The sequence below is a fragment of the Equus przewalskii genome, chromosome 7 (assembly GCF_037783145.1).
Source record: "Equus przewalskii isolate Varuska chromosome 7, EquPr2, whole genome shotgun sequence".
NCBI lineage: Eukaryota > Metazoa > Chordata > Mammalia > Perissodactyla > Equidae > Equus > Equus przewalskii.
This window is the reverse complement of record NC_091837.1, coordinates 66577777-66588419: the sequence shown is the minus strand read 5'-3', so window position 1 is coordinate 66588419 and position 10643 is coordinate 66577777. Positions and strand designations below refer to the sequence as shown.

The 10643-nt window shown below is 47.2% G+C and overlaps 1 long non-coding RNA gene across 1 annotated transcript; it reads left to right on the top strand.

The window, feature by feature from the left end:
* Positions 1 to 3224: 3224 nt before the first annotated feature.
* On the top strand, positions 3225 to 5772 carry LOC139084861 (uncharacterized). Its single transcript, XR_011542695.1, has 3 exons — positions 3225 to 3347; positions 4077 to 4165; positions 5634 to 5772. It is a non-coding gene; the product is annotated as an uncharacterized lncRNA (long non-coding RNA).
* The last annotated feature ends 4871 nt before the right edge of the window (positions 5773 to 10643 follow it).

The following is a 10643-nucleotide window of genomic DNA, read 5'->3' as shown; positions in this document are numbered from 1 at the left end:
CCACAGGGCTGGCCCCTTGGAGGATAAGTTTTAATTTTTCCTAGAATATAGGTTTCTGGAGGACAAGGATTATGTCCTTACTAGCTTTTGTATTTCTCATTTTCTATCACAATGCCTTGCACAGAGGACATACAAAATAATGTTAGCAGAAATAGATAATCAAGGAAAGCCATTTAGTATCTGTGAGTGGTTTTCTCAGCTGTTAAAATCATGAAAATAATACCTGCTCTAACCTAGTTCACTAGATTGCTGACAGGCTCAAGTGGACTAACAGATCTGACAGAACTTGGATTATGCAATATGCTATAAAGCATTACTAACAGTAGTAAGCATTGATGATCAGACAATCATTGGGATTTATAATATGAAAAACATTAACTATCAATGATTACGAGATGATGAACAAGAATCAAAAGTCATCATCTGAGCCTTCAGGTAGTTGACACGAGGATGCAAGTCATCCACTCAATCACTCATGCCATGACGTTTACTGAGGACATACTATGTGGCTGGCATTGTGGCAGGCCCTGAGTGTTCAGAAATAAAATAGTTTCTGGCCACACCTAGCTCTGTCCGGTGGGGCACCAGATAAAGGTGGCAAACGATATAACAGAGACGTTTATAAAGTGCTAGAAGAGCACAGAGGGGAGACACCTGACCTGAGAAGGGAGGTATTAGAAGGTCTTCCTAGAAGAGGTGACCACTCAAACAAGTCTTGAAGGACAGATAGGAGACAGACAGGTAGTGGAAGAAAAAGGTTATTTCAGGAAGAAGGAACAGCACATGTAAAGACACAGAGTTTCAAAGAGCAAGTCTCTGTAAGGACATTTTTGTAGTTTTATGCAGATGCAGAGGCCTGTTGACTTAAGAGACTGGGCAGTTAGAGGGGCACCAGATTAGTGAGGACCTTATGAGCCAGCTAAGAAGTATGAGCGCTCTTTTTTCCGAGAGATTCTCCAGACCATCTAGTCCAGCAGTTCTCAAACTTGAGCATAAATCAGAATCTCGTGGAGGGCTTGTTAAGAGACAGATTGCTGGGCTCACCACTGAGTTTCTGATTTACTAGGTCTAAGGGGGGCCTGATAATCTACATTTCTGACAAGTTCCCAGTGATGCTGATGTTGCTGGTCTGGGGACCAGTTTGAGAACCACTGCTCTAGTCCAGCCTTCTTTTCTTCCAGATGAACAAGCTCAGACCTAGAGGGGAAGTGCATTAATGAAGGTCACACAGCTGAGTAAGGCAAACTAGCCAAACGACCAGAGGTATCACCCTCTCCTCCTCTCCCCTCTCACAGCCTGAGCTCCTCCCCTCCTGGACCTTAAATAGCCTTACCTCCCTCCCTCCCACTCAAGCATCCTACCCTGTCAGTGATCTGCTTTCAGCCATCACTAAGGGAAAGACACTGGTTGTCCCAATTTAGACTAAAATTCACTTTTAAAAAGGTCCCTAAAGAAGGCAATGTTTTAGGAACGGAGTCCACTCCTAGCGATCCTGTATACTCCGGGGCTGAACCCTACCCGGTCTTTTTGCACCATCCTCTCAACTTCCGGTGCAGTATCAGACAATGCTCCACTGCTGTTCATAGGGTTTTCATGGCCAATTTTTTCCGAAGTGGGTGGCCAGGTCCTTCCTAGTCTCTCTTAGTCTGGAAGCTCTGCTGAAACCTGTCCACTATGGATGACACTGCTGGTATTTGAAATCCCGGTGGCATAGCTTTCAGCATCACAGCAACATGCAGCCGCCACAGTATGACACCCCACAGACAGGTGGTGTGGTTCCCTGACTAGGGAAACGAGCCCAGATTGCAGCGATGAGAGCCCTGAATCTTAACCACCCAACGGGCAGGGCTGGCTTTAACCTGAGCCAGTGCATCTTTTGTCGACAAAAATAATCCATAACCAATCTATAGATGAAAATTTGGGTGAGTTTATTCTGAGCTTAAACTTTAGGATTATAACCCAGGAGAGTCTTTCCACAAAGGAACAGAGCACTCCAAAGAAGTGGGGGTACACAGGGTGGTTATATACCCTCAAAGAGGGTGTTTCACATATGATTGAAATGTCCCTCCCACAATAGTCACAAGATTGCCCTGTCGGCACAGCACTTGATGGACACAGCAGGTAGTGGGTCTGCTACCTTGGTGGGCGTAGCAGGAGGCAAGTCTATTGTCTCCAGCTGGGAGGTCACAGGTGAGCGCAGCAATCAGCTTCTAGCCTAAGGAAAGATACTTAATCCTTAAAGAGATGCCAACGTTGGGAAGGGGAGAGAAGTCGCACCTTTATCTCAAGGGCCTTTTGCTCTTGCCATAGGGAATATCTAAAGCAGATATACAATGCATGCTCAACGGCCTAGGTCAGGCCCTTTTGGAAAGACAAGGTCAGGCCGAATTAGGTTTACACCAAATGGCTTCCTCATACACTCCAATATATCCTATTACTTGCCATTTTGATTTGTCACTTTAACAGCCGATTTTCAGACAGGCACCGCCCAGGGCTCCCCACACGCCTGCACACAGCCCCATCTCCATCAGAAAACCCCGCTCTGCAGACGGGGGGCACCTCGGCCGGGAGAACGGGTCTGCGCGTGCCCGTCGCCGGCTGCAAAGTGGCCCAAAGCCCGGTAGGCGGGCGGGATCCCCGGCTTCCGAAGCCGCCCTTCCCTCCCCGCGCCGCTTTCCGGCGCCGCCCGGTCCGCACAGCGAAGCGCGGGCGCAGGCACCGCAGGACTTCAGTCCTTTGGCGCAAAAGCGACTTCCAGAGGAGGCTGGGATTGTTGTCGGCGACAAGAAGAGGACGTCGCGTGACAGGCTCCTGGCAGCCCGGTGCACCGCCCCCCGCCTCCCCCTACTTCCGCTGGGCCAGCCCAGAGCGTTGGGGAAACCCTTCCCGGCTGCCAGCAGTCCGACAGTTCCGCCCGCCTCCAGGTTTTCACCTGGGGGTCTTCCAACCTCCCATACAACCAGAGTATCTTTCCCAAGAGGGATTCCTTACTCTTGCTGAGTTCTCTGAGTCTTGCAGTTTGGAACGCAATTCCCGTGTCTGTCTTGTTCTCTGCAGCCTATGACAAGCTTAATAATAGCAAGTCATATTATTAGTTATGTTATTAACAAACGACTGAACGATGTCATGTCCTTTCTCTGATTTTTTCAGGGCCTGCCGTTTACATTGTCCTTTGCTAGGCGTTGTGGGACATTCAAGCAGGGTAGCACACACTTTCTGCCTTCCAGGAACTTAAAGATAATGTTAGAAGACAAGTACCACAAAGCAGAGTCCACAAACTATTCTACTCCACTGTTTTGGAGGTGCTTCCAGGAATGACATAAACTGAACACATCCTGCCATCTGAGGTATGAGTGTTAGAAGAAAAGGTCACTGCAGTAGTCAGTGGAGGCTTCAGAGGGGAGGTGCGGCTTAAAGTTGACTTTGGAGGGATAGGTAACCATTAACTGGGTGGACAGAAGAAAAGGGGCCTTTCCTGGTTGGGACTGGAGTAGGAGGAATGATATGACCAAGGTGGGGCTGAAGTGTGGGGTCTCACACAAGTGGGAGGTGTATGTTGACATGTGAAACCTCCTCTCCTCCAGTAGATATTGTCCTACCTTTATATTTCAAGTGACCAGCCACCTTGGTGAGGCCACAGGATGTGACACCTGAGACCTAGGGCAGAGACTGAGTAATGCAATTCTTTGGGCTCTGGCTTTTCTGCTTCAGTCAGAGCCACTGGGGAAATGGCACATGACCTGGGCAGGTGCATGAGATCCAAACCCTGGAAGCAGGAAGCTGTTTGGGGTTTTATGGGCAACCACAAAATAGGAGAGTGACACTTGTCTTTCAGCGTGTTTCTGATTAAGAAGGCTGGTTTAGACACTGGTAATGGCTTATTCAAACCCAGTTAGGCCTGAAGGAAATCTCACTTTCCATGGGTTCCTAGTTAGTAATCAGAGCAGGGCTGGAAGAGAAGGACAGGATGTGGTGAGCAGAGCAGAGCAGAAGAGAGGATTCCCAGGGGAGAACTGATGTTTATGAGAGGCTCTGAAAAATGCTTATATATACTAATGTTTCCTTAATCCTAACAGACTTTTTCTCCCTGAAAAGATAACGAAACGTGTAATACTGTAGCTTCAAAAGAAAAGAAATGTCAAGTCATTTTTAGATTTAGAAGGTGGTAAGTATTAATGAGAACCTACTGCTGGGGGAGGGGGTGGGAGTAGGCATCTTCTCACTTTTGGTGTAAAATTGATGGCCTTCTTCTGGTGCCTGTAGGAGGCCGTGGGGAAGAAACACCAGGGAGACTGCTGAATGCTCAGGCTCTTTCCTCCAGAGCCTCCCCCAAAGATGCTGTTTTCATTTATCTTTTTCTGATTTTCACCTTGGAGCTTCTTTGGGATTTCCAAATTCATCCTTTAAAATGCCAACACACGTGGAACTCCTTAATGGGGTGAGGGGAAGGATGATGGGAGAGTGAGGAGCGGAGATAAGGGGGACAGGCACAAGGGCATTCTGAGGTTTGGGGCATCTTGGGGGAGGGAGTTCTGGGAGGGGAGCTTCAGGAAGACACTTGCGTGTGGCAGAGGAGCTTGAAGAGCCCTGGGTGTTGGGAAAAGGCATTGACAAGGAGCCAGGAGGGCATTTGACAGAAACTTTGCCTAATGTGCAGTCAGTGATAATAATACAAAAAAGTGTTAAGTGCTAGCCATGAGGAGGAGGCTGTTTCAGACCTGGTGAGGGTATCCCAGCTTTGTGTTGCTGCCTAACAAGCTACTCCAAAACTTAGTGGCTTAAATCCAAAACTATTTTATTATATGTAATGATTTTTGTGAGTTAGAAATGAGGGTGGGGCTCTGTTGTGTGTTTCTTCTGTTCTTCGTGGAGTCTGTGAAGGTCATGCAATGGTGCTCTGCTGCCATTTTAAGAGGAAGAAGAAAAAGAAAAAGTCAGCTAGTAAACATTTATTGAGCACCTATTTAAAACAGGAGTTACGAGCACTAACTCTGGAGTGGGAATGGCACGGTCTCTTCCCACCTATGTGGCTTTGTAAGAATTGCTTAGCCTCTCTTAGATGTCAGTTGTCACGTCTACAGAATAGAAAAATTTCCTCTTGGGGTTATTATGATATTCTATTGAGATCACATGTTTGAGTGCTCATTAAAGCCAAGTTGTTGCTGCTGCTACTGTTGTTTTTATTTCGCTGGGAAAGATATCTTGCTCCATGTGTGAGGGCACAACAATGTAGCAGATGCAATCCCTATTCTCAAGCAGCTGAGTGAGACAAGCACTGCACCACAGAAAGATAATATAATAATGCACAGTGGCTGTGACAAGTGCTGGCTTAGTCCGAGAGCTTAGCAGAGGGGAGATACTGTTATCTTAGAGGATCTCATGGCAGGTGAGCGTGTTTCAGATAAATGGGTGGAAGAAGGAGGACGTTCTAGGCTGCAGGGGAAGCAAAGGAGATGAGGAGGGAAAGCTGAAGGGATGTAGAGGAGGTTTCAAGTAAGGTTCTTGTGGAGCAGTGGGGTTAACTAAGCCCGGAAGGTGAGTGGAAAGACTGGAAGTTCTGAAATTCCGTCTTAAGCCCTTTATCCTATTTGCCAATTGTTTCTCATAGTTTTCTTCTGAAATATTCTAAACAGGAGCTGGTGGAGTCCAAAGCAGCAATTGCAAGCAAGACATTTCTTGGAAGTCTCATATTTTATCTTGGAAATTCATGTGATTTTTGTGTTCTACTTAATAATGCCTCCATGTTTATTTTTAATATAAAAATGATCTTTTAAATTACTTATCATTGAGTAAAAGGGAAGGACCTGGTGTGTTATCATTCATCTTCCCTTCCTCCAGGCACATCATCTCACCCTGCTCTGGAGACGCTGACCCTGGGGTGAGAAATGGGGCCAAGTGGGATTTGCGTGGGCACAGACTGGAATGAAAGCAATGCTCATAAGCAGCCTAATGTGGGAGGCCTGGAGAGATCAGGTGGTAGTTGTTGGAGGAGAGGGCTCAGGAGCTTGAAATGAGGGCTCACTGGAGGTGGTGAGAACAGACACCTCAACTTCTGCAGTTCAAATCCCAGTTCAAATGCAGATGCTGTCACGTACTAGCTGTGTTACCTGGTGAAGGTGTAACCTTTCTCACCCTCAGGGCCCTTCCTCTTCAGTACAATGAAACCATAACAATGCCTACCTCAGCAGGTTGGTGGGATTTGATTAAAGGAGATCAGGTCCATAAAGTGTCTAACAGTTCCTGCATCTAACAGAGACTTAGGGAGTGTGAGTCTTCCTTCCCAATCCTCTTTTCCTTCTTTCTCTCTATGCCTCCCTGCCTCCTGCCTTGAGCTTGATGCAGTGGCTGCAGGAGGACAGAGAAGGCAGGAATGGCTGTGTCTCCTCTTCTAAAACCCTACTATCCATTTCTCCTGTACTTCTAATAGTCATTTAGCCCAAGCTCTGGTTTCCACACCTGTCGCATGGGAAAACTTCCTCATAGGGTTATTATGAGGTCCAAATGAGATTACAGATGGGTACTCAATAACATCTAAGTCATTTAAATTATCCCAAGTGTCTCCCGTCTTTAAAATAATCACCCTCCCATCTCCCACACAGCTTTGGTTGCTGCGCTCTATTTTTTTTTAGCTCTTTTCAGATTACCAAAGGTTTTCCAACTCACTGTCTCCACTTCCTACCTCCTATTCTTTCCTAAATCCAAGACTCTCCAGCTTTTCTTCCCACCACGCCACGCTCTGCTTCCCAAGGTCATCAGGGACCTCCCTGTTGTGGAACCTCACAGACAACATCTTGGAAGCAGTAGCCTCTGTGAGCACTCCATTCTTATCGAAATCTGTTCTTCCTTTGGATTCTGTGGTGCCCACTCTCCTGGTTTGCCTCCAACCTCTCCGGCTACTCCTTCTCAGCCTCTCTCATGCCCTTTTTCTTCTGTTTCAGCTTAAAGACTGTCTCTCGGGTCCTGCGTTCATCTTCGCCTCACCTTCTATGCTCTTCTGGGGTCATGGCAGTTTGAATTATCATCTGCAGCCCAAATCACTTTCCAAAGTCCCAGGTGACTGTGGTCAGCTGCCCCCTAGGAGCATCTACACGGGTTCCCCTGCCCCAGCCCTTGCAACTTGCTTCTTTTCTGTGTTTCACTTTTCAGTGAGGGTCACCACCACCTCAGTTTCCCAAGACAGTAGTCCTTGACTACGCCCTTTGTCTTGTTCCCCATTTGATGTCCTAATTCCATCTATCAAAGTGCTTTATAATCTCTTACTTTTCTCTACTCCAGTGCCATTCTCGTGGGTCAGGCCTCCATCATCTATCTCTTACCTGGATTACTGCACTGGCTTTCTAACTAGTTTCCCTGGTTGGAGTACTGCTGGGCTCCAGGCTGTTGTCTGCACACTGCTGGAGTTACTACTCAGCCCCATGCCATCCAGTGGCTCACCACTGCCTCCAAACAAAGCCCTCACTCCTTTGTGTGTTCACAGTACAAGGCTCTCATGCTCGGTCTTGCTTATATTTCCAGCCTCACCTCTTGCCGCTCCCTGCTAGGCTCCAGACAACTGAACTCTTGCAGTTCACGCACTTCATTGGATACCTGACTTCCCGGCCTTGTTGTGTGTGGGTTCTCCTGACCGGTAATCACAAACTCCTTCACCTCTTTTGTGACAACACCTATTAAGCCTTCAGGACTCAGCTTCACTGTCCTTCTCAGAGCCTCTACTCTTATTCCACCTTGTGAGCATCTTTATGTTTTAGATCTCTCAAACTTGGGACCTCATTGTACTTTGATTATTTTTATGGCAATGAGATATGAGAATGTAGGAACTCAAGAGGCAGAGACCTATAAAAGGCTTTCATTTGCTGTCAATTTTAATTTGAGTACCGCTGACTATTAACTTCACTGCTTCCAAGCCTTGTAGGTATACTTCAATAAACCAAGTTGTCCTGGGCCCAAGCTCTGGCATAGCTTGCTTGGTGATGGGGGAAGATGCAGAGGGTGCCTCTCTACATCCTGTGGCCAATTCACTGAGGATGATTATTTTAGCAAATAGGGGCTTGCTTGGCCCCATGCCTGTGTCTGAACTGGTCCTATGGCTTCAGCACAGTACATGGCACATTACAGGCTCTCAGTCAATATTTGTTGTGTGAAGTCAGTGAAGCAAGAGAGAATCCCAACTGGTTTTGAGTTTATGGTCCAAGACAATATTCTTTTTTCCTATGGCAGCAGTTCTCAAAGCAGAGATAGGGGAAGCACCTGTTCCTTGGCAGGGAGGATGAATGATATGGTTGTGGGGTCAGTCATGGGAAAGGCAGCAAGGGGGAGGAAGGCAAATATACTTTGAAAAAAATCATGTTCAATATAATTACTGTGTCAAAGACTGATAGTTGGCCCCCAATTTTTAATGAGCACATGCTGCTGAGAATAAGGACTACATTTTCCAGCCTCTCTTGCAGCTATATGTGGCCATGTGGCTAAGTTCTGGTGAATGGGTCTAAGTGGAATTGTGTGGCAGCTTCTAGAAACTTTCCTTAAAAGATAACTGGCATATGCCTTTTGCCACCTTCTTCTGTCTGCTTACCTGCTTCTTGGATCACAGGTGTGATGGGTGGATCTAGAACAGGCTTTCTCACCCTTGAGACTATTTACATTTTGGGCTTGGATAATTCTTTGCGAGGTGCTGCTGTAGGACAGTTAGCAGCATCCTTGGCTTCTACTCTCCACGTGTGAGTGGCACCACTCCCTTCTCCCTCACTCCAGGTTGTGGTGATCAAAAATGTCTCCAGATATTGTCTGTTGTCCTCTGGGGGAAAAATGCTGTTGATTGAGAACCACTGAGCTAGAACAGTCATCTGAGACCAGGAGGTACCCTTGGGAATGATACAAGGAGCCTGGGTCCCTGGGTACTTGGTGGAACACAGCTGTCACATAGCCATGACAGCCTATCTCCAGACTTTTCCATGTAGGAGAGATAAATATCCCTTTACTTTAAGCCACTGTTATTTTGAGTCTATGCTACTTCGTCATACTTAATTCTAATTCATTCAGTTGTTTGTTTTTCTTTTAAAAATACAAACAATTGAAAATAAATCTCAATACAATGTACTTGGTAAGCAAGGATATACAAACAGAATGAGAGAATATTTTAAAGAGCCTGTGTTTAAGAAAGTTTGACTCGAGGCCAGCCCAGTGGTGCAGTGGTTGAGTGCGCATGTTCTGCTTCGGTGGCCCAGGGTTCGACGATTCGGATCCCGGGTGCAGACATGGCACCGCTTTGCAAGCCATGCTGTGGTAGACGTCCCACATATAAAGTAGAGGAAGATGGGCACGGATGTTAGCTCCAGGCCAGTTTTCCTCAGCAAAAAGAGGAGGATTGGCAGCAGATGTTAGCTCAGGGCTAATCTTCCTCAAAAAAAAAAATTTGACTCAAATGTTCAGGGTTGGTTGATTAGTTGCAAAGCTTAGTTGAAAGAGACAGTTATACTTTCTGTGCTAGCTTAAGCAGAAAAGCTGAGGATGCTCACATAATCAACAGGTGAGGAAGACATGCAGGAATCAGGGAATTTAAGGGGACTTCAGGGACTGGAATCAGAGATGTGAGCTTTCTAGAACACACACACTCTCTTGGCCTGTGGCCTCCTGTCCTACTGCTGATGGTCTTTCTCCACACCGTGGGGAACATGGCCACTGACAGCCTTGGACTCACATTCTAGCAGCTGTGTCACCAAGAAAGAAAGGAGTTTTTTCCCACCAGCTTCAGCCAGAAGAATCGAGATTGGCAGTGGCTGTCACGTGACCTTCCTGAATCAATCACTGTGGTCCAGTGTAGCCATCGTTCTAACCTGCTCGTGGACCTCCCTCTGAAGTCAGGGGTTCAAGATCTGTGACCAGAAAGGTCAGGGGTGGGAGGTGGGCACAGGCTGGACAAAGACAACAGTCACTTTGCTGCCCAGCTCACACTCCTCCTTCTTCCCATATACACAATTTCAAAAATCTCCCTGTTAGATAAAAACCACACATAAGATAAACCACCTCCTTTCCCCTGGGAGACAACAAGAAGTCTACTGAATCTTTCCCCCTCAGATCTGATATTCTCCTCATGGCCTTGCAAAGGGATCAATGTGTCGTCACCCCCAACACACCCAATATATAACCATTATGAGAAGGGAACAGGGTAACAATAAAAGCTGCCATTTAAAAAAGGGGAAAGGGAACAGGAGACGATAGCCACTAGCCCAGAGGACAGCGTTTCCTGCTGGCCAGGAGCAGTGAGTAAGCAGGCAGCATGTTTGTCGACTCACTGCCCCGGCTGTGGGTGAGTCCTCTGTGGGTCACTGTGGCTTCCCTGTGCTCCTTGCCAGAGCCTCCATCCAGGGTTCACCTTGGCCACGCCTGAAGGGCGCTGGGCAGGATTCTGCCGCAGGGCCTATGAGGCCCACTCCCTCCTGGCATGAGCTCTGAGGCCCGGGTTTGCCTTGGGGTTGACAGTCATAAGGTCCTGCTTGTCCAGCCTAGAGTGTGTCTGGCAACAAAGCTGAACAAAATTCTCACTGATGACATCTAGGGGAGCTTTGTTGACTGGTAGGTCATGGGCTTCGAATCTGGACCCCAGCCTTGCAGACAGACTCCAGTTCTGTCTCTTAGCTCATCTG